Source organism: Peromyscus eremicus, chromosome 5 (genome assembly GCF_949786415.1).
Source record: "Peromyscus eremicus chromosome 5, PerEre_H2_v1, whole genome shotgun sequence".
NCBI classification, from domain to species: Eukaryota; Metazoa; Chordata; class Mammalia; order Rodentia; family Cricetidae; genus Peromyscus; species Peromyscus eremicus.
Window position 1 is genome coordinate 132,614,638 of NC_081420.1, and position 23,912 is coordinate 132,638,549.

At 43.6% G+C, this 23,912-nt stretch overlaps 1 protein-coding gene and 1 pseudogene across 2 annotated transcripts in view; both read left to right on the forward strand.

Annotated features, from left to right (window-relative positions):
* Positions 1 to 23,912, forward strand: part of Fto (FTO alpha-ketoglutarate dependent dioxygenase) — a 362,821-nt gene that overhangs the window by 23,356 nt on the left and 315,553 nt on the right. The gene's annotated exons all lie outside the window — the stretch shown is intronic.
* On the forward strand, positions 7,945 to 8,090 carry LOC131912171 (U2 spliceosomal RNA; annotated as a pseudogene).

A 23,912-nucleotide genomic window follows, 5' to 3' on the forward strand; every position in this document is an offset into this window, starting at 1 on the left:
GACCCACTTATCAGCCTGTTTTAAAACTTTGTTGTATAGGATATTCCTGAGGAATATGAGTGACATTAATTGACTCTGGAGTCTACAGGACTACTCCTCTTTTGTTTGTCTTATGTCAGTTTATATTAAACTTGAAAGTTCCCCACCTAGGTCTAGAATATAAAGATTTGGGGAAGACACTCCCATCTCTGATTCAGTTTTTATGTTTGTGTATATACAGGCTTGAATATTTCGTAGGGAGTTTTCTATTTCAAACTCCCTCTGGGAAAAACAGTCCATTTCAATCTTGGCCTCCTTATCAAGTCTCTGTATCACAGAGCATTCACTTATTTCCCTCACCATGTGGCTCTGACTAGCCCAGAACTTGTTATGTAGACTAAACCAGCCTTGAACTTAGAAAGGTTCACCTGGTGCTACCTCATGAGTTCTGGGATCACAGATATGAACTCCCATGCTGTCTGAGTAGCTTTATTCTGAATAACATTTTTTTTTTAAAGCAACCATGTGGATAGTATTTGAATATGTGCTTATGGCATGGGATATTTTTATTCATCAAAACTACATGTTGTAATGTAATGTGGGTTTATAATTTCTGGTCATTATTATTATTTTACTGAGTAAAAGTTGGTACATGGTCATACATTACTTCCACATCAATTACGTTAGGTTGTCTGCAGCTCCCAAGAAACTAGCTATGCTATTGTTAGAAAATAGGACAGCCAATATGGGTTTTAATAATGGGGTGTGTTGGCTTGTTCCTTATAGATCATAATTTCTCCTTTTAATTCATACCACCAAAGACTGTCTGATACGGGCTCCTTCTGGCTCTTTTTGTGGTTATAGGTGATATTGTTGATGAAAGGGATGTTAGCAGACCTGTTCAACTTAATTCTGGATTCTTGCCAGTTGCTTTAGTGACAATCAAATGGCTTCTGACTCGTCTGCTTTCCAAGCAGATGTTAGCACTACACATCTGGCTTGAGATCATGTAACTCCACTGCAGAGCAAACAATAACAGCTTGCGCTCACAGGTGTAAGGATGTGCTTTTGTTGTGGGCTGCACCTTGAACCCTTTGCGAACTCTGATTTGTATACACAGGCTCTCAACAGTTATGAAATGTGCTTGTGAACTGCATTACTTACACCATTTCAGTAACGAACCCTTTGTGAACTCTAATTTGTATACACAGGCTCTCAACAGTTATAAAATGTGCTTGTGAACTGCACTACTTACACCATTTCAGTAACTACGGCCCTATGTAGTCTCACTTCTCCTGGTGCTGGGGTGGTGTGGTAAATGAGTCTCTTTACAGATTTCTCTCATAGACATCTGTGATGTTTTCTAAAAAATGAATATATAAATTTTGTGTCTTTTTTATTACTTTCATTTTTTGAGATTATAATTACATTATGTCCCTTTTTTCTTTCCTCCTTCCAAACTCTCCCTCTCTTGCTCTCTTTTAAATTCATGGCTTCTTTTTTTCATGAATTGTTCCTTTTTGAATTACACACTTTATTAGAAACTTCTTAAAGAAGAATTTTGCATTTTCTTTCTATTTTTTAGAATCTTTGAAAGTTCATGTGCCCGAGGCTCTGTATGTGTCGAAAAGCAAAACCTGCTTAAAACCATGGCTGAGGAGTCATGCTTAACTGTATACTTTGCATGCATTTGTGATTTGAAATAGGAAAAAAAGTCAAATTTGAGACAGCTTGAATGGCATGCTGTCAGTTTGGAGCTTCATGAATTGACAATGGTCTCATTTAGGACCTTGAGATGTGTGTCTGCCCGGACAGAGTGAGAACGCTTTGCATGTTCCGGAGGAGACAGCCACTCCTTGCTGCTTCACCATAGGCAGTGGTGCATGACAGTTGCCCTTCATTGCTGGCTTCTTGGAGCTTAACCTCTGACCCTTCACTTAGTCGCTGAGCAGCAGTTGGAGCAGGCTGGAGATGTTGGTGAATGACGGGCAGTGGCCTGCAACGTGCTTGTCATGATTTGACTGTCAAAAGGAGCCTGCCATTGGTTTCCATCAAGGTTTGAAGCCTCTGTGCAACAGTCCATATTCTTAACTTCCAAGGCTGTCAACAGGACGCTCAAGTGTGCATAAAAAATCAGAGTGCTGAATCGATCTCCAATCAGGAAATAGAAGTGTCCCCTTTTTGCTATTCCTTCCTTTTTTCCTCTGTTTGTTCTTCATTTGGCTAAATATATTCAGATAACTTTAACAGGCCAGGGGGTTGAGTCTTGCTGTGGAAAAGAAAGTGAACTGTTTTTTCAAGTGGTCTAAGCTTCACATAGCAGAGTTTAGATCCAAGCGTCTCTCCAGTTAAACTCTGTCTTGTCTTGCTTATGTTGCCAGCTTTTGGGTGTAAAGGATATAAGGCTAGTCCACAAGTTCCTGGGATAGCTCACAGGATGAAATGTTTGTTCTGATGTTTATGTAATGTTGCAGAAGGGGAGGAGGGATCACTGTGATTGGGAAGCAGGAACAGAAATTTAAATAAATAATGAAGTTGGAAGGCATATGATTGGTATGACATTTGAGACTTTTTCTATCATGGAGGAGTTCAGACATAAGAAATTGAACCTACTCTGAGTAAGCCTTAGAAACTCTGGGGTCAGGGCTGGGGAGATGGCTCAGTCAGCCACATGCTCGCAGAGGAGGATCGGAATCTGGATCCCCAGCACCCACATACAAAGGCTCTGGAGGGCTGGAAACAGGTGGATCCTGACGGCTTACTGGACAACCAGACTAGCTGCGTTGGTGAGCTCCAGGTTCAGAGACCTGCGTGTCACACACTGACATAAAACAACAGGAAAACCCTTCAGAAGTCAGTCCTGTGCAGTATTTTTCAAAGAGAGGAAGTCTACGGTGAAAGCTGCCAACTTTCTGTCATTTAACAAAGACTGAGGCAACCACCTTATTAAAAGGACGAGGCTTGCTTTAGTTGAGTGTTGGAGATTCTGGCCTGTGATTGATTGCCCCTCTTGCATTTGGGTCTGATTTGAGGCAGTAAACATTCTGGTAGGGCCACGTGTAGAACACAACTACTCATCTCATGGTTCACAAGGAGGAAAAGGAGTTGGGGTTCCACCATCCTTTTCAAGGGCACACCCACAGTGACCAGAAGACCTCTCTCTGGGCCCTGATATGTAAAGGTTCCAGAACCTCCCAGTAACACTAGCCTCTAACTCTAACACAAGGCCTTTGGAGAACTGAAAATCCACAGTAGAGCACTGTCTCCTCTTTTAAATTCCAAACTCTGAACTAAAGAGTGTCCTGAAGTGGAGAAGCTGAGGGAGGAGAGCTTAAGGATGTTCTTCTGGCACAAACATGGTGTGCCAGTGTGGTGCAGGTGCACCAGAAGCCACAAACCCAGAGTTTTAGTTTTCTTTCCCCGTTTCATCTGTGTGACTAGAGCAAGTCACTTAAGCCCCCAGCCTCAGTTTCCTTCTATGTAAAAATGAAAATATTTGCTAAGCATTGAAATTTGAAGAGTTGTCAGATCTCAGTAGGTACTCTGGGGCCTTTTTTTTTTTTTTTTTTTTTTGATTTTTCAAGATAGGGTTTCTCTAGTTTTGGTATCTGTCCTGGATCTCGCTCTGTAGACCAGGCTGGCCTCAAACTCACAGAGATCCGTCTGGCTCTGCCTCCCAAGTGCTGGGATTAAAGGCGTGCGCCACCACCCGGCTCTTTTTTATTCTTTAATTTTTATATTCAGTGTTAGCAGAAAAGATTTATTAAATAGCATAAGGCAGGGGTTGGCCTGCAAATGTATTTTCAGAGCTAGACATACTCTTTGTGTTTGATGTTTTCCTTTCTCTCATATGACTGATTTTTACTCCTAATGCCATAGTTGTGTTAAGCCTTGAGAGCACAGTCTGAGTGGCCTGCCTGCTTCCTCCCTCCCTTCCCTTTCTCCTTTCATCCCTCCACCCACTCACTCAACAAGTATTTACTGAATTGTATATGCCAGACACTGGCCTCAATTTAGGTGTGCAGCCATGAACTGGACAAGCAGCACCTATCTTTGTGAAGCTGGTCCTGTAAAGGGGAGACAGGAAATATGTGAGTGAACACCCCAGCACACACTGTTTGTAGTCCTGAATGCAGTGAAGGAAACAAAGGGTAATCAGACAGTAGACCTGGGAGGGTGCCCAGGGAGGAGCTGTCCTTTGGGGTTCTTCCCGCGGAGGAGGACCTGAGGCCTGAGTGGGCCCTGGAGGACCAGAAGAGTGTTTCAGGCACTCATGGTTGCCACATTCCTCCCCCATGCTGCCGAGTCCTGCTGTTCTCATCCTTATGTCACCTCTTCACAGGACAGCTGAGGTCAGACTGTTTTCTTCTCCCGAGGCTCTGAGCTTTGGTCTCCCTCCCACTACTTGCTTTGCCCCCCTTAAAGAGACAGAAGTTGGGATGTAGCCCTGTGGTAGCCCCTCTACCACTAGGAAAAATGGACAAAGTCAAGTCAGCATGCTACTCACTGTGGACCATTTCTCACAGATTTGGCATTAGCAACATGTTAAAATTCAGACTCCCAGCTCTATGGATTCCTGGTATTTGAGGGTCATGTTTTGTTTTTGGATAAATAAAACCCCCTGCCCCATACCTTGATGGTGACTCAGAACAAGGGAATGAATGTCTTTGATTTCGACAGAGGTTCTTTCTCACCTTAGGTGGGCTTCACCTCAGGAGTTAGGATGTTGTACACTCACAGGCACACTCAACTCCCACTGAGTCAGTATCCTCAGCCAATGGCTTCTCGGAGAGGACAGTGTGTGTGTGTGTGTGTGTGTGTGTGTGTGTGTGTGTGTGTCAGGGAGGGGGGGTGAATTTAGAAAGAAGATATATTGGAGAAAGAACACAGAGCTCCTGTAGCAGGGGCAGATCCCCAGAAACAGGATACCACTGGACTGCTAGGCTAGGTTGTGGGTTTTTTTTTTTTTTTTTTTTTTTTGTAAAACTTATGGCAGAAACTGGGGTGAGGCATGGGTTGGGGTGGTGGATTGGCCCAGCCATGAGGTGTCCAGGTGCCTGCTTTCAGTCTTGGACATGTCTTCAGCTGGCTTCCAGGTGGTGGTGCTCATTTAGGAGGAGAGAGATAATGAGACACCAGATATCCCTTCTGGTCTCCTGGCCTCTGGCCAGGGCAAAACGGACACTTCTTGCTTCTAAGAACAAGGATATTTTGAGGTCCCTGCCTTAAGCTCCCCAGTAGGTTTCTTGTCGTCGCTTCTCACCGATAGCGTATGCTCCACTGTAGGAGACTTCTGTGCTTGTGTGTGTACATTTCTCTCCCCAGTTCCCTTCCTACCTTCTCAGTGGCACCCAGAAAATCCTTTTCTCGAATGCTGCTTCATCTGAGATGCCTCTGACTCTGCCATCCTTATTTTCGAGACACTTTTTCACTCTTATGTCACTGGATCTGTTTGTCCATTTACTTGTCTAGTCTCTGAGCTCCTCGGAGGCAAGACTCTGTCCTTCATCTCTTGACTTTCCAATATCTTGCATTGTTCAGCACAAAGCAGTCAGCTGTCACCTATTATGGCCGAGTCTATAGGAACACCTAGACCAGGTGTACTATGGAGTGTTGAAGAGCGTCTTTCAGTGTTCTGTCCTCCCATAGGCCGGATGCCCAGCCTCGTTTGAGAAGAGGAGGGGGAGCGTTGAGAACATTAGGAAGTAGACTACATTCCTCAAAATGGCACCAAGATGTGGTAGTGTTGGGGGAACAAGTTAGCCTCCGATAGACCCTCACATTACTTTAAAGAAATCCAACATGTGAGTTGAGTTCCTTTGGTAAAACAGTTGTCAAAGTTGGTATTCCCATTTGCTAAGTAAATTTAGCAGTTTATTCATTCATCTGTCTGCTTATTGTCACATCATTCTGTGTAGTGCTGTCATGGTTTATTTGTTCTGTGTGTGTGTGTGTGTGTGTGTGTGTGTGTGTGTGTGCATTGTTGTTTGCTTTCCTTTGTACTTTTAATTATGTTCAAAGTATTTTAATGCCAAACCACAATAGACCCCATGGATACAATAATTTATTTAACAGTTCCTTGTGGTTGACCAACTAGTTGTCTCATTAATTTTGTTAGCTCAAATAATGCTCTTTTGAATTAGTTAACAAATTCTTAGAACACTTGGGGCGAATGATGTTAATTTTTTTAAGGGCCTTGATGCATATTTCCAGATTCCGTTTTAGAAAATGTTTGTGTATTTCTCAAGTTCTATAAACTTGTTGTTAGATCATCTGTGAGTGAGGCTGAACTGTGGTTGGGGTTGGAATAGAAGGGATGATCCAGAGGAGGGTTTAGTCATGGCTATGAGAGCATGAGAAAAGCTAAAGGGACTGAAAGAACTAGAGTCTTCTCAGGAGTTGTGTGAGTTGTGGTTTTGTGATCCTCACCTGTCCCAGGCTCCCCCAGGCTCTGCAGCTTCATGTGGGCACCTGAGGAGAGCTCAGCATCTGTGTATGTTTCATTTGCTTGTAAGTTGGATAATATTTCTCTCATATTAATCATTTGAAACATGAACATTTGAAAACTATTGACTGGCAGCTTTTTAAGGTTACTGTTACCTTTTTGGTTTTTTGTTTTGTTTTTGAGTCAAGACTTTGCTATGTAGCCCAGGCTGTTTCAGCCTTGTGATCCTCCTGCCTCAGCCTCTTGTGTGCTGGGATTGTAGGCATGTAGTGCCACTCTTGGCCTCTCCTGATGTTTTGAATTTGAGATTCAGGATGGATTGTCTTGTTCATATCTCCGCTGCTTTTGAGGAATGAACCAGTATCCTACTTCATGTGGTCTGTTGACAGGTGCAACTCACACCACTCACGGGGTAGTGATCTCCTGATCTAGGTGTCCCTGCTGGTCTTCTGTGCCTCACTCTGCCTTACTGCCTGCCCGGGTGAGACCTGTGTGGGTGACTCGCACCATTTTCCAGCTCCAACTGTGAAGTATCTTTTAGGAAAGCAGAGCTTAAGGCACCTTTAGGGCAGCCTCTTCTTATCTTGCTTTTATTAGCAGTGGTGTCAACATGTACTAACATGAGATGACCCACTCTCCTTTCTGATAAAAGGAGAAGAGCCTGCCTGGCATGGATGGAGAGAGGTGCCTGAGGCAGATTACATTGTCACCTTTCATAACAACAACAGGCATTAAAAAAAAAAAAAAAAAAAAAAAAGCCAGCAGATTTCTGTTTGCCCCTAGAAATGTTTGACAGTTTTGGCTCCTGATGAGATGCATTGGGAAAAAGGGATTAAGCGACACTGTAGCAGGGCAAGGACTGAATGAATAAGGGGGACAAGAAGTCTGACTTTGTATGACAGATTACACGTCCTAGTGCGGACTCGTCTCATTGTGGAGCCCCAAGATCGCAGGTCTTACAGTCCAATTTATATTTACCATATATTTACTTACAAGCATGCTCACTGGCATGGCCTGCCTGCCTGTCTAAAGGTGAACTAAATACACAGTTGTAGAGTCGGTAGTCTCTGAGATAACAACAAGGAGAGATAAGACCCACTCCCTAGTGAAGGAGGGTTCCCCTGAGTTAAAATACGTTGACTGACATGGCTCTGAGGCCACTGTCAGAGAATTCTTGGAAAAAGTTGTGCTGTTTTGATGTGTTTGATATAATGCAGGGTTCCGCTACACATTGTGTGGTCCAGCCTGTCTGCCTTGAGGTAAAGATATAGGGAGATGAGAAAACTTCGCCTTCCCTACCTGGTATTTCAGGCGGCCTTAGTTTGTCTCATGCTTCATAAAGAACATTACAACAAAATAAAATGACCCAGAGCTTCCTCCAGAGCATGAGAGCTGTAGAGTACAGTTTACTTTAGCCCGATGAAGGAGTTTTCTATGTATGGACTATGGACTTGAAAAATGCTAAGCAAAGTTCAGACAAGAATAACAATACTAAATTTAGCACACAGTCCTACAAATTGTCTGCCTCTGAGTCTTTTGGCCAAGATCAAGTGTAGTATCTGTTTTTTTAATTTTAATTTTATCTGCATGTATGGGTGCCTGCATGGATGTCTGTGCACCACGTGCATGTCTGGGGTGCACAGAAGTCAGAAGTTGGATCCCTAGGAACTGGAGTTTCAGATGGTTGTGAGCTGCCATGTGGGTGCTGGGAACCAAACCTATGAGAGCAGGTTCTCCAGCTCCACCATAGCTAAACAGTTCTACAAATTGTGCACACAAAAAAGCACCATCACTCTTCAAATTGAAGGCATTTAAAAATTCATCCCTCATTTGAATCAGTCGAGGACATTTTCAAACCATGTAAATGCTAGCACTTGAAATGTCAGTGACAAACTATCTGAAAAAGGACACCAAGAGAACAATCTCTGTCATGGTCCCTATGCTGGCCAGGGTATAGCTCTATGGCATAGCACTTACCTAGCATGCATGAGGTCCTGGGTTCAATTCCAGGTAGCATGTTGCAGAAACCAAAAAAGGATATATGAAAACCACAGAAAAGCTTACCTAGGAGTACATTTAATCAAAGAGGTGAAAATAAAACAAATTGAAGAGGATACAAATAAATGGAAAGATAACCTGTGTTCATGGATTGTAAGGATTATTGATAGAAGGTCCATACTAGCCTGTGTTCTATAGATTCAATACAATCCCATTGGAAATCCCAGTGTGATTCTTCACATTAGAAAACAAAATCTTGAAATTTATATGGAAGCACTAACGACCCCAGCAGCCAAATGAGCATAATGAACCCCACGCTTTTATGGCCATTGGATTTGTTTATTAATTTTTTTCATAAAATATCCTTTGATCATGTTTTTCCTCTCCAGCCACTTTCATGTTCTTGTTCTCTCTTTCAAAAACACAACAAAAATCAAAACAAACCAAAACATCAGGAAACACACACACACTCACACACACACTCATTCAATCAATTCTGTTCCTCTAGAGAACCCTTGCTAATGCAGGAGGGGGCAGAGATGCATTTCCACGCTGCCACCTTCACCAGCCCAAGGAGCTGCCATAGATTTTTCGGGACTTTAACCCTGGCCCACCTGGGATTCCCGGCTTCACTGATGAAAAGAATTTGAGGACTAGCTGGTAGTGAAGTAGAGTTGGAAATTTTATTAAAGAGTGAGAGAGATGCCCAGAAGGAAAGACAGACCCAAATGTGGACGGTGCTTCTTTAGAGTGGGGCGGGGGAGGTGTTGAATATAGCTTTTGCAAGAGAGAGGAAGCAGTTAGTATTTTAGCATCATTAGCATCCTTAATATACAGTTAGTGATCTCAGGTTACAGCTCAAAAGGTTGCTCCCCCTTTTCCTCTTCTTTTCCTTCCTTCCTTCCTTCCTTCCTTCCTTCCTTCCTTCCTTCCTTCCTTCTTTCCCTCCCTCCTTCCCTCCCTTCTTTCCTTCTTCCCTCCTTCCCTCTCTCTCTCCCTTTCTTCCTCCGTTCTTCCCTTCTCTCCCACCCTTCCCCTCCCTTCCCTCTCCCCTCCCTCTTCCTCTCTTCTTTCTTCTTACCTCTTTCTTCTTTTTTCTTTAACTTGGTCTTGCTGTGTAGTCCTGGCTGGCCTAGAACCTCCCTGTGTAGCAAAGAGTGGCCCCAACCTCAGAGATCTGCCTGCCTCTGTCTGAGGAATGCTGGGATTAAAGGTGTGTGCTCAGCCCCCCCTTTATGATAAGGGGGAAGGTAAGGTGGCTTTGGAGATACGTTGATTGTAGTTATGTTTGATGAGATAAAACTGAAAGCTGCCGGGCGGTGGTGGCGCACGCCTTTAATCCCAGCACTCGGGAGGCAGAGCCAGGCGGATCTCTGTGAGTTCGAGGCCAGCCTGGGCTACCAAGTGAGTTCCAGGAGAGGCGCAAAGCTACACAGAGAAACCCTGTCTCGAAAAACCAAAAAAACAAACAAACAAACAAAATAACTGAAAGCTGCTTAGGGTTCCCCAAGGAGCTTAGTCCTTTTTTCCCCCTGTGAGAGTCTTAGAAACTTGCAGGTTTATGGCTTTGAAGGGAGAAGGTCTTAAGCAGTTGACAGTTGTGCTAGAATTCAGCTCCAGGGCTACTGGTGAAGGCTTCAGCCAGACACCTGGGTGGGATCAGTAATCCCGCCCCCATCGGCCCAATTTTCCCTGCCTTCCTATCCTGCCTCAGATAGTTCTCAAAAGAAGACACAATTTGGTTAATAGAGATATGAAAAATAGCATCATTAATCACCAGGAAAATGCAAATGAAATACACAGTGAGAAGCACCTCGTCCCAATTTAGAAGATTATGTTAAAGACAAAAATAAAAAGTTTTGACTGGCATATGGAGAAAAAGAAACCCTTATATGCTGTCCGTGGGAGTGTAAATTAGTATAGTAATTATGGGGCAGTCTGGAGGCTCCTCAGAAACCTAAAAATAGAAGTGTCATATGACCCAGAGGTCCCACCGGTATGTATGTCCCGAAGGGGATGAAGTCAGTATGGAGAAGTAAAACAGCATTTCTTAGTTTTAGTTTTTCCATTACGTGCATTTATTTATTTTCCGTGTGTGTGTGTGTGTGTGTGTGTGTGTGTGTGTGTGTGTGTGTGTGAATGTTCTGCAGTGTGTGCACATGTGCACACCTGTGGAGGACAGGACAACTTCTAGGAGTCTGTTCTCTTTTTCTGTCACATGGGTCCTTGGGATTCAGGTTGTCAGGCTTGGTGGCGAGTGCCTTTATCTTGGTTTAGGTTTACTGAGGTCAAATCTAATAGTGATGGTTTGTTTTTTCTTTTTTTCCCCAGACCTTTTCTTTTTCCATTTTTTTGTCATGTTTAAAAATGTTTAACTTTTAAAAATGTAAAGATTTTTTAAAAATTTTGTTCAATGTATGTGTGTCTGTGGGTGTGTCTGTCCTGCTCTATCATTCCCCACCTTACTCCTTTGAGGCAAGATTTCTCACTGAACCCCGAACTAGGCTGGAAGCCACCAAGCCCTGGCAGTCCCCCCATCTCTGTCCCCCCTGGCTCTGGGGTTACAGGTGTGCATGCACTGACACTTGGGTTCTTACATGCATGCTGGGATTCGAACCCGGATCCTCATGTGTGTACGGTATGCATACTCACCCACTAAGCCATCTTTTTAGCCCACGCTTTACACTTTTAAGGTGATTTGGGATAGGAAAAAACTACCTAGTCATAGTATCGGGTTCTGGATTTCAGTAGTGTTTAGTCTCTTCTGTATGGGATTAACTCCCCTCCTTTCAAAGGAAGCTATTTCAATTGTATAATGCCTGGTGTCTGTTTTATTCTGCTGTTATAAATCCTCTGTCAGAATCTGAGAGAAGCAGACATGGTCTGGTGAAGGAAGCAATCTCTAATGTTTTCTAGATCCCACTTTGCTTCTCACATAAGAAGTACAGTGCTCATTTAATTGCAGATGCTGAACACCTACAGCTCAGGTGGGATGACAGGTGTTGTAGTAGAATGGATGTGCAGTAAAGGGTTGTGTGCCTTTGTCTGCGAACATTGGCTACAAGTACCAGAATCCCAGGTAACAGTGAGCTGGGGAACAACTCTTAGAAGCTGGCTGGAAGAAAGTCCGTTCAACAGTCGCTTCACCGATAATCAAATGCTGGCCCTGTCTAGATAGAGTTTCCCCGCTTCGCTGTTTTTAGCATGTGGATCCTGGTGCTTTAGCTTAAAACCTAGTGATCCTAGATGGCCATACCAGTGTCAGTGGTCAGGTTCTCATGTAAAGGCACTTAAAGCCAGAAAAGGGAAGACAGGAGAGAATTTTTGTATTAGGAGAAAAATCATACCAGCAGGTTCCTCCTACGTCCTGTTATCCAGGACAGCATTAGTTGGCCATTCCTAGTTTCAAGGAATTCTGGGAGAAGGGATATCTGTCAGAAGGAAATGAAGTTTTCGCTCTTGCCATAGAGAGGGAGGGTCTATCTTTGGGCTCATTGCTGTTGACAGAAGCAGAGAAGGAGCTACAGCAGGTGTGGAGTAGACAGTTGTTCCTCTGCTCCCAATATATGGCTGGGAATCGGTTTGTTTGTTAATTCCAGAGGGGTATGGCCACTGTTACAGTAGTACCCCTTGAGATAAACACATTTAGGACATGGACTGGAACTTTGCATCATCTAGTCAACACACTTTACTAGCACATACAGTGTCTTAGTTTGTTCCTTGAGTCTGGGGACGCACTCCCGAGGTCAGGACAGAGAAGAGGACAGGCCTTGGGCTTCCGAGGGCTCATCATACGGCCCAGCACAGAGATTAGACATAGTTTCAAAACAGTGGCAAAAGTGCTTAGAAAGTGCTGCTCCATTTCTTAGGCAGCTGGTGCAGATCTGCTAACAGGCTTCGGGAGTCAGGGAAGGCCTCCCGGGGCCCCCATCTTTGCCAGGTCCCCAACTGGGACTCAGACAACAATAAAGTGACCTGTCTTTTTGTGTAGGTCTTTTTAAACGTCAGGGTGGAAAGAGTTATGCCTGTTGGTAGAAACTGGCAGGTTCCGAGGTATGAGCTTCGTGGAGTGGGGAATTCAGTTAGCAGCCCTGGAAGCCAGGCAGGAGGGTGTGGATAGCATCATTTTGGGTGTCACACAGCTGAAGGTTTGGCTTTTATCTGTCTGTGTAAGAAGCAGGATCCCTGTCTCCTTTCAGAATGTTTATTAGCGTTAATGTCCAGAACAGTGGGTTCTATTATGATGTTTTGGTACATGTATGATCTTATTCATGCCCAACATTATCCTATCTTGTCCCTACTCTCCTTTCGTGGGTCCCTTTCCTTTGCTGGCCCACTTTCTACTTCCATGTCTTTTAAAAATTTACATTATGGTTATGAGGAGGAACAAAACCAAAACCATATAATAACTCTCTGAGTCTAGCATGCTTTACTTAGTGTGATGATCTCTAGTCCCATCTATTTTCTCTGCTAATGACGTGGTTTTGTTCTTTATAGCTGGATAGTGCTCCAAAACTTAGCTGTAGTGAATGGTGCTACAGTGACCATGGATGTGTAGGTACCTCTGTGGTGTGCTGACTTAGAGTCCTTCTGGTGTTTCACTTGTAGTTCTCTTTTTTTGAGACAGGGTCACATTGTGTAGCTCTGTAGACCATGCTGGCCCCAAACTCCGAGATCCACTTGCCTCTGCTTCCTGAATGTTGGCATTAAAGGCATGCACCACTACAGCCCAGCCATTTTGAGTTGTTTAGGAACCTCCATTCTGATTTCCATAGTGACTACTACTTTATGCTCCCACCAGCACTGTAGAAGGCTTTGTTTTTACTTACAACCTCATCAGCATTTGTTATTTGTTTTCTTTTTAACATGCAGTGAATGTGTTTGTGCAAATGTGTGTGTCAGTGTGCACATGTGCACTTGAATGTAGGGCCAGAGGTTGATGTCTGGTGTCTTTATCTTTCTCTACTTTATTTTTCAAAACAGAGTTTCTCTGAACCTGTGTGGTGATTTGAATGAGAACGGTCCCATAGGATTATATATGTGAATGCTTGGTTCCCAGTTGTTGGAACTATTTGGGGAGGATTAGCAGGTGTGGCCTTGGAGGGAATGTATCACTAGGGGTAGGCTTTGAGGTTTCAAAAGACTAGTCCCATTCTGAGTCTCTATATCTCTGCCTCATGCTTGTGGATCAAGATGTAAGCCCTCAGCTACTGCTCCAGTGCCATGGGTGCCTACCTGCTGCCCTACTGCCCTATACAATAGTCATGGACTTTAATCCTCTGGCAATAGAAGCCAATAAATTCCTTCCTCTGTAAGTTGCCTTGGTCATAATGCCTCAGCATAGCAATAGAAAAGTAACCATGGCAACCTAAAACTCACCAATTTGGGTATACTAGCTGGTCAGCAAGACCTTGAATTGTAAGTGTGTGCTGGGATTCCAAGTGTGTATTGTCATGCCTGACCTTCTGCATGGGTACTGGGGATCATGTGTTAATGCTGGCACAGAAAACATTTTACTAACTGAGCCATTTCCTAAGCTTGTATCATTTGTTTTCTTTCTTTCTAAAAATAATAATAATTGTGTGTGTGTGTGTGTGTGTGTGTGTGTGTGTGTGTGATGTACAAATAGGTGTGTGTGCACAAGGGTGTATATGTATGTGCTTGTGCCGTAGCAAGAGTGTGGATGTCATAGGAGTTAGTTCTCTCCTTCCACCTTTACATAGTCTTGCGGATTGAGCTCAGGTTGCTGGGCTTGCATAACTAGTGCTTTTTCCCATTGTGCTGCTATCCTGCTGGACTTACTGGCTGGCCTGCCTGCCTGCCTTTCTTTCACTCATGCATAGAGGTGTTTTGTCTGCATGCATGTATGCACACCACTCAGAGGTGTTTTGTCTGCATGCATGTATGCACACCACTCAGAGGTGTTTTGTCTGCATGCATGTATGCACACCACCCAGGTGTTTTGTCTGCATGCATGTATGCACACCACTCAGAGGTGTTTTGTCTGCATGCATGTATGCACACCACTCAGAGGTGTTTTGTCTGCATGCATGTATGCACACCACCCAGGTGTTTTGTCTCCATGCATGTATGCACACCACTTAGAGGTGTTTTGTCTGCATGCATGTATGCACACCACTTTTGTGCCTGCTGCCTGTGGAGGCCAGAAGAGGGCGTTGTCTCCCCTGGAACTGGAATTACAGATGGTTGTGAGCTGTCATGTGGGTGCTGGGAATTGAACCCTGGTCCTCTGCAAGAGCAGCCAGTGCTCTGAACTTATAAGCCACCTTCACAGCCTTCACTTGCTTGTTGTTGCTGACCAAAGTGAGACCAAATTTCAGTGTAGTTTCCTGATAGCCCAAGATGTCCAACTTTTTTTTTCTTCATTTATTTCTTGGTCATTTGTACTTTGGGTGGAGGGAGAATTGTTGCTCAATTGTTTTGTTCATTTATCAATTGAACTATGTGTTCTTTTTTTACAAAGTTTTGTTTTGTCATGTATATGATGTGCTGTGTGTGGTAGGTGTACTTGTTAGTGTGGATGTGTGCATGTGTGTGGTTGTGTGTGCCGGAGGCAGATGTTGAGTGTCTCTCCCGATGGCTCTGCACCTTTTATTTTGTGTTTGTTGAGACAGTCTCTCCCAGAATCTGCGGTTCATTGATTTGGGTGGGCGCAGTGGCTAATGAGCTTCAGGGACCTGGGGCTCTCCCCTTTCCCTGCCCAGTGCTACCATGCCCTGCTTTTTCCATGGGTTCTGGGATCTGAACCTGGGTTCCCAGGCTTATGTGATGGGCATCTAACTAACTGAGCCGTCCCCGCAGCCCTAAAGCTCTCTGTGTCTTGTAGATCTTAGTTAGCTGTTGGATGAACCACTGGCCAGGATTTTCTCCCCTGTTGTAGGCTGTCCCTCTCTCTTGTGCTTTGCTATGCAGACATTTTAAACTTGTTTGGTTTCTTATTTTTTCGAGTAGAGAATAGGTTTTTTCTTTCTTCTTTTTTTTTTATAGGCGTCATAGTAGACATAGCTTCTGGCACTTAGCATGTACTAGGAAATCACCTCATTTAATACAATGTGGTCCTATAAACAAGGGTCATTTTTATCGCTTTACAGATGAAGAGCGAGGGGCAGAGAGGTTTGTGTGCTCTGAGTTCTCCAGCTAGAAGCTGGTAGAGCTGGGGTTTGAATACACTAGTTCCCGAGTTCTCATCTACACCACACAGGAAACCTGCACTCCATAGCAAGGTCAGTTAACTTGTCCTGATCTGCACTGTTGGAGTTAACCAGGTCAGACTTGCAGCGTTGTGTCTCTGAGATACCCTGCCATCATTTGATCATCGCTGATCTCACCGTAGCTAACACTGAGACCTCCCTTGCACTCTTAGGGCCATGCTCCCTTTTTTTATCTTCTGCTTTGAGCAAGTTGCCTGGTCTCCCAGCCTGTCAGCGGCTCCTAAATCAGACCTCTCCTCCTCTTTCCTGGTTGCCTTTGGTTTAATTTGGGCTGTCTAAAGATTGCAAGGCTCCAGACTGCATCTCTTGCCTCTGTTTTTATCTTCTCCCAGCATGTTCTTTTGCTACTGCAGCCTTTGCTGACAAAGGAGTTTTATTAGTATTTGACTCTGGTGTGGCTTTTGATGAAGTGTTGGTCTTGTGTCCCTGGTTTCCCAAGCACCATCTCATGTCATCAGCTTCTCTCCCAGTTTGGTCCATCTCTGCCTCCCTGCTTCCCATGCCAGCTTCTCACTGTCCTGTTTTTTGCAGGCATATATGCTTCAACTTCCCTGCAAGGCTCATTCCTCTGAGTCTTTCCCCTTGCGTTTATGTGGGAGACCCTGGTCCTGCGGAAGGTTAGCTCTCAGCTTCTGGCTCTCCAGATCCTTCCTTTTGGTTGAATGCAGTGATGGCTTCAGTTTGAGCCAGTCTGTTCGTGGCTGTTGTGTTGGTATACCTGGTGTCTCTTTAATCCCTGAAAGATAAGAATGCTGCCTGTACTTGTTTCTGCAGAGCACATGACACAATTTTTGACAACATAAGCCCTGACATGCTACTTACAGAAGCATACATTGGTGTCCTGACAATTTGCTTTTAATTTTACATGTTGAACATAATTTATGTATTTGTCTTTGGGAGGCAGATTCATGTATAAGTATCTGTTTATATATACACATGTGCACACATACACATATGTACATACACATACATATATGCATGTGCACACATATCTATATACATATGCATAGGAAGGGCAGTTCTTGCCATCTAGAAGTAATGTGCAACATCCTTTATTTTGCATGGTGTCCTCAAGGGAAACAGTGATTATTCCCTTTGATTAACTTCTTGAGCCAAAAATTTCTACTTTGACAACTTTATTGTTTTATATGTGCTTTTTCCAATAATTAAGTTTCTCATTACCTTAGTAACACATGTGAAAAATAGTCACATTGTGTAGAAAGATTATAATGGATAATGACTTTTACTCTTTCTCTCCACATCTTCCTAAAAAGAGATTATATAATTCATCCATTTAAACCATATAGTTAAAGGTATGATATATTCTTAGATAGTACAACCCTTGATACTAAATTCTCTTTTTCATTCTTTCTGAAAGAAACCCTATACCCACTCTCTATCTTTTTATAGTCTGTCTCATCTACCACCTTTCCCTAGCCCTGAGCAATTACAAATGTGCCTTCTGTGTTTGTAGGTGTGCCTGTAAGGAACATTCTATAGTCTATGGACCGCACTTAACTTCTGTCACTTACCCTGCTGTTTACAAAGCTCATTTAGGTTAAAGGCTGTACAAATGCTGTATTTCCTTTTATGGCTGAATTCCATTATTCACTATTCATCAATTGGCAGATATTTAGATTAGTCTACTTCTTAGGTATCATGAATGTTGCTGCCATAAGCATTCAGAGGCAGATTTTTATGTGGACATTGTAATCCTTTGTCTTCATCACACACACACACACACACACACACACACACACACACACACACACACACACACCTTCCTCATCCAGGAATGGAGTTGATGTTTCACTCTGTGCTTAACTTTTTCAGCAGCTGCCAAGCTCTCACTAAGGTGAGTTATCTTGGCACACTCTGTTAGCAGTATAGAAGAGGTCCAGCTTCTGTTTCCTTGCTAACATTTGTCTGTTCAAGTTTATTTTCATGTTTAATGTTCATAATCCCAACAGCCAAAGAATGCCTTCTTGTTGGTTTTAGTTGAAAACTCTACATAATTTAATTTTTTTTTTTTTTTTTAAATATAGAAGGGTCTCACTGTGTAGCTCTGGCTGGCCTGGAACTCTATATGTAGACTAGGGTGACTTGAAATTCACAGAGATCCACCTGCCTCTGCCTCTGCCTCTCAGGTGCTGGGATCAAATGTGTATACCACCACGCCAAGCAAATTAAGAAAATATATACATTTTAAATTATGTGTGTGTGTCTGTGTGGGCATCTGCACTCATGCCCTGGGGCAGGAGGTGTTGGATCCCCCTGGAGCTGGAGTTACAGGTGCTGGGACTCAAACTCAGGTCTTCTGGGAGAGCAGTACATGCATGTTCTTAACCACTGAGGCATCTCCCCAGCCCTGAACACTGGATGTTAACAGAGATTCGGTGCGATGCCTTGTGAATGTATAAATGGCCAGGAAGAAGTGGTGTAGATAGTTTAAGACAGAACCTTTTCCAGAAGGAGTTGAAAAGTTGTGATGTGGGGTGGCTGAGATGGTTCCAAAGCGCTTGCCCTGCTGGCCTGATGACTTGCGTTCAATCCCAGAACCCGGGTCAAGGAAGAAGAAGAGAACTCACTGTAGAGAGTTGTCCTCTGTCCTTGATAAGCACACCATGGCACGCATGCACCCACCTCCTTCAGATGATAATAAATTAAAATTCTTTGAGATTCTGTATTTAGACTCAGAATATTTGGGGTCTTAGGGATGGTATTTCCCAACTCCATACCCTTTGTTCATACTGTATTTTTTATCTGTTTCTTTTTGTGATGATTACTGTCTTCATGTCTATTTCTTAGCCTTTTTAGTAGTTACATTATCTGTAAAACACTTGTATACACTTATACTCCCTCTTTTAGTAAAAAAGGAAGGAGAAATATGCCGTTTTGTTTCCTAGGCAACCATCATAATCTACAGTGGGACTAAGAATATAAAGTAGCAAAGCTACTTCTTTTTTAAAATTTATTTATTTATGTATTTTTTTTAATGTGCATTGGTGTTTTGCCTGCATGTATGTCTCTGTGAGGGTATGGGATCCCCTGGAACTGGAGTTACAGACAGGCTTGAGCGGCCATGTGGGTGCTGGGAATTGAACCTGGGTCCACTGGAAGAGCAGCCAGTGCTCTTAATTGCTGAGCCATCTCTCCAGCCCCAGTGAAGCTACTTATTTGCAGCAGTTATCTCTGTTGGCCTTTCTCCATAGGTAGGTGTGGCCTGGAATTAGAAGGCTGTGTCTTTCTTGCTATTCTGACATGAATATTTAGCAGTGCCACCCCTAACCCTAGGACCACACGGTAAATGTTAACAAGAAGCCCCAGAACTTGTGTTTTCCCTGCCCCAGTGTCTTTTCTACAAGAATGCTGACAGCTGGCATGGCTTTGTGACATCTAGCTGACTATTACATGTGTTACCTGGGATTTTCCTAAGATCTGGACATAGTGACTGGATGTCATCACTTACGTCTGTTTTATAGGAATTTCTTAGATATTTCCATCGCCATGATGTTTCTGCTGAGTAAGAGGCTGTTTTCTAAGAGCTGAACCTTCTGGTGTGCACCCGGGGTTGAGGATACACTGTATATAGTATGTCAGATGCGTTTGCCTTTTTCCTCAGTGCATCTTAGTGTTCTGAGGGGAAACATGGAAAGTGTGTAGTCTTTTTCAGTTGCTGTCTTGTGTTTTCTTTTGGATATGTTTTCCTTCCATTGGAGAGTCCTTAGGGTCCTGAACCTGCCACATAAATGTGAGCAATTCTAGAAGCCTGTCTTTTTTCCAGTACTGGACTCCACCAGTCTATAACAGGAGTGAGTTTGGTTAGGGTCAAGTAGCAGGCAAAATGTACCTTGGTTTAATATATGTTATTGTATTTTTATACTGATGTTCCTCTCTTTTAATGAAACCCATTTTCTTGGAGTGGGAACTTGCTTGGCCGCTAGGTGTCGCCTCTTGGCCCTGCCCTTCCTCCAGTGCCACACTGCAGCCCGGAGGAAGGTTAGAAAGCTGGGGCATCTAGAAGTGAGTGGCAGACGCGGTGGGCGTGGTAACCGCGCTCCATTCTTCACTCTCCACTTCTGCTCTGGACTCGCAGAGGGATGCTCACATAGGGCAAGTCCGGGAGCTCCAGATGAGCTAACATCTCCTTTTCATCTATAAAATAGGGAAGTGGTGCCGGGGGTACTTTTGCTCATCTAGACATGTTCGGTAATAAAACAATGGTAACATGTTTGCAGAGAATCGTAGGCACAGTTTTTAATATAGTTTATTATCCTGGGAATCCTTGTTACTAGGCAGATGGTGATTGCATTTATTAATATTAATTTCCTTGCTCTTTAATATAATAATGCTGGCTGTTATGTACATTTATCATCTCTTCTAATCCTCACCCATGCCCTTCATACTTACCATTTTCTCCCTGAGTTTAGAGACGGGCTAATTTGCTTTAAGTTAATTGCTCCCCTTGCTTTCCGATCCTCCTCCTCTATTTGGAACGTGGTCATGGAAATGAGAGTCTGGCTTGTCACTGGATGCGGAAATTGCTAGGTTGTGACTCTGTAGAAGGTGCTGTGGCACCGGCAGCCCTTGGCTGGGAGCAGGCGTGTTTCCCTCAGTTGTCTGAGAGATGTGAGCAGCATGCTCTGGATGCAGGCACCCTTCAGGAAGGCCACAGGCTCTTTGCTGAATTACAAATTGTGTACACGGGGGAGCGGGGGGGGGGGGGGATATCACTTCCTTTCACTCGCCTTCCAGTGAAGCACACATTACCACAGAAACTGCAGGGCACTTGACAATGTGGCTCTGACCTGGAGCGTCATAGCAGGGAGGCTTCTTCTTATTCAATTAAGGGCCCACTAAAAAGAAGGGACACCATCAGGGCTTGGGTTTTCTGAGAACACTAGCTGATCTTTTCTCATTTTACCTTAATTTGCATTAATTTCCAGATTTCTCCAATCGTATTAAAAGTGAATGGGCTCACTAGGCTTTCTTTAGTCACAGGTGATTTCATTGTGTTAGGTATCTCTCTAGTTGACTTCCCAGTTGTGTGGAGATTTCTATGGACCATAGGAAATGTGTAACAAATTCGAGATGAGAGACCTGTCAGGCAGGGAGCCCTTCTCTGGGAAGTCAGGGCTGGCAGTGGGAGCCTCCCAGTCCTAACAGGCACACCCACAAGAGCCGCCTCCAACCCTGTCACTTCTTTCTCTTTGTTCCCCTCCGCACTCACTTCCTGCCAGGGGTTTGTGACATCTTTTGCACCAGATCAAATGAACCCCTGACACCTGATTGCTGAGTGCTTCTTGTTTACAGTTGCTTTCCAAGAATACCGAGACAAGATGGAAAGCTTAACGTTTGGTAATTAAATTTGCATCCGCTCAGTGACAGGACTCAAAGGCGCTTCCCTCACATATGAATCTCATTGCAGAGTTCCTACTGTCTTTGACCATAAGCATCTAAGAAAGGCAAGATGTGGACAGGTAAACAAACATTTGTTGAGCCTGCCGCCTGTCATTATATGATGAATATTAAATAGACTCGCCAGCATGCCTTTCTTTTTTTGACTGTCTTCTCTCCACCTACTTACTTAGCCAGATTTATAATTGGTTTTAAATATAAGAACTGTGGCTTGAGGTAATTTATTATTATTATTGTTATTATTATTTATTTCAGCCTCTTAGAAGGAAAGCAAGCATTAGAACGCTCTGGATTGGTTTAACACCCTTTGGGTTGTGCATTTCTCACACATACTAATGAATAATTCAGCAAAGCCAAACACAATCTGCTGGTGGTATCTAGTGTGATTCACACTTGCTAATGAATAATTCCCTTTGGCCTTTATTGGCCAGCTCTAAGGAGTGACTTCTGAGACTCAGATGGGTTATTACTGGGCTATTTGTCCCTGTCCTTGGGGCTTTGTGAGCCAAAGTCCAGTTTGGCTACCCACTCTACATACTTTCTCCGAGTCTTCTGAGAAACAGAGCTCTGTGCATCCCAGTCCCAGCTTTTCAGCCTTAGACTCTTCCTGTGAAAGAAACTGTAACAGGATTCAGCTCCATTATAATTTTATTAATTCAGTTCCTTCATTGTTTCACTCAAATAAAGAAATCTTTAATGAGTACCTTATGAGATACAAAGAACAGAACATGGGATTGTGTATACAAGGGTGTGGTGGATCTGATGTGCTATGTCCTCAAAGGAAGTGAAGGGTCTGTCTGTAGGAGAGGTGTCTGGTCCAGTGGAAGATGCTCACAGTCTTTTGTCAAAATGATTAGTTACAATTTTCTCACACTGCTCTCAGATATGCATTTCAGTGCATATTTGTTGGTAGTATTGGCCAAGAGTTATATTGCTCTGGATAACCTTAAATCTTGATTAATCTTGGAGCTGTTCACAAACTAAGCTCTTTAATATGATTCCAGATATGACTGGGTAAATGGCCCTTGTTCATTTCTGCTGCACTGAAGTGTGGAATGTGGAATGACCTGGCATTACCGGCCTGCAGCGTCTCCAGGTGTCTAGTGTGGATTTATGTGAGCCCCAGTGCTATGCATACCTTAGAAATCAGGCTGTTGGCTGTAGAAATCTACTGTCAGTGAGGTGCTCTTAGCCTCAGGAAGCGGCTTACAGCAGCCTGTATGTGCTTTAGCGTTTGCGGGTCTCTTTCTGAGGCACATAATGTTCAGTTTGCAGGTCTGTAGGAGGCCTGTGATTAGTTCCAGTCAATGAAATACAAATAGAAGGGCCAGGTGTTTTCTTGGTCGGCAAGGCCACTCTGTGCCCTGCCCCCACCCCTTTCCTTGCTGAATCACCAATCTTGAGGCAGAGGGTTCGAGAGGGTGGAGTCTCCACTAGACTGGGTCTATGATGCCTGGGTGGAGTTGGGTCTACCTGTCTTCAGTTGACTCATACTGGTGCGTCAGCAAGAAAGGCAGCTGTGTCCCCAGAAACACCTGACTGGAGTTGTAGTTTTGCTACAGTGTAGCCTAGAGGGATTAATGCAGGAGCAGCTGTTTGTGGGAACAGGGCCTGATGCCCAACAGAATTCTAGCTAGCTTTCTAGAATGTGTTTCCTTTTATATAAAAAAAATTGTAAATTGACAATTATAGTTTTTATGTGGTACAAAGTAATGATATAATTTATGAATATAACATGGAACGTATTAGATACATTTTGCCTTATTGTGGTCAAACCCTTGACACAGACAACTTAAAAGTAGGATTGCTTACGGCTCCATAGTTCGGATGTTTGGGCAGAACATCAGGGCACGTGGAACATGTGGCAGAGGCTGTCTTCACTTCTTACAGGACAGGAAGCAGAGCTGTTGCAGTACAGGGAGGGACCAGAGCAAGATACAGTCCTGGTGACATTCCCCCAGTGACACTTCCCTCCAACTTGCCCCCATCGTATGAATCCTTTTAAGGACAAATCCATTTATCGAGTCAGATCTAACTGTCAATGGAAGTGAAAGAGGATGATTGTTTGAGATCCAAGGCTAGCCTGGGGTAAAACCGTGTCTCAAAAATAATTAATTAAAAACAGGCAACACAAATGGCCAACAGATACATGAAAGTTCCGCATCACTAATCATTGTAGAAGTTGCCTTCCCTAATCCCTGAGGCATTCCTTAATCCAATAAAAGTTAACCATCATAGCCTAATTAAATCAAGCTAATTTAACATGTCCATTTCCTCAAATCCTTAGCATGTTCTATAGTTCAGCTCTCTGGAATTTACTCTTGGTGATTTTGAAGTGTCCACATTTTATTATTACTGTTCACTACCCCATGTAATCTGGGAGTCGAAGGACAGGAGAATAGGAATGGATGCCTCCTGTCACAGCAAGGCCTTGATGGCTCTGCTCATCATCTGCCCATCTTCTCCCCTCCTCCAGCATCTGGAACCAAAGTTCTGCTCCCTGCCTCTTGTCGCTCAGTTGTTTGTAGATTCCCATGCAAGAGAGAATGTGTGATACTTATCTTTCTGTCCCTGCTTTATTTGACTTAGTATACTGTTTCCCAGCATTTCTGCAAATGGTAGGATGGCTTGCTTTGTCAAAGTTGACTTGAGTGTGTGATGTATTTCTTCCACTTTTTGTTTATCTGTTCATCTGTTGGTGAACTCCTAGATTCCACCAGTAGGTGGTGTGAACAGCACCACACTGAACATAAGAGTGCAGACACTTGTGTGTCTGTCAAGTTTACATACAAGTGCAGACACTTCTGTATCTATCAAGTTTACAGCTTCTGGATAGTGTT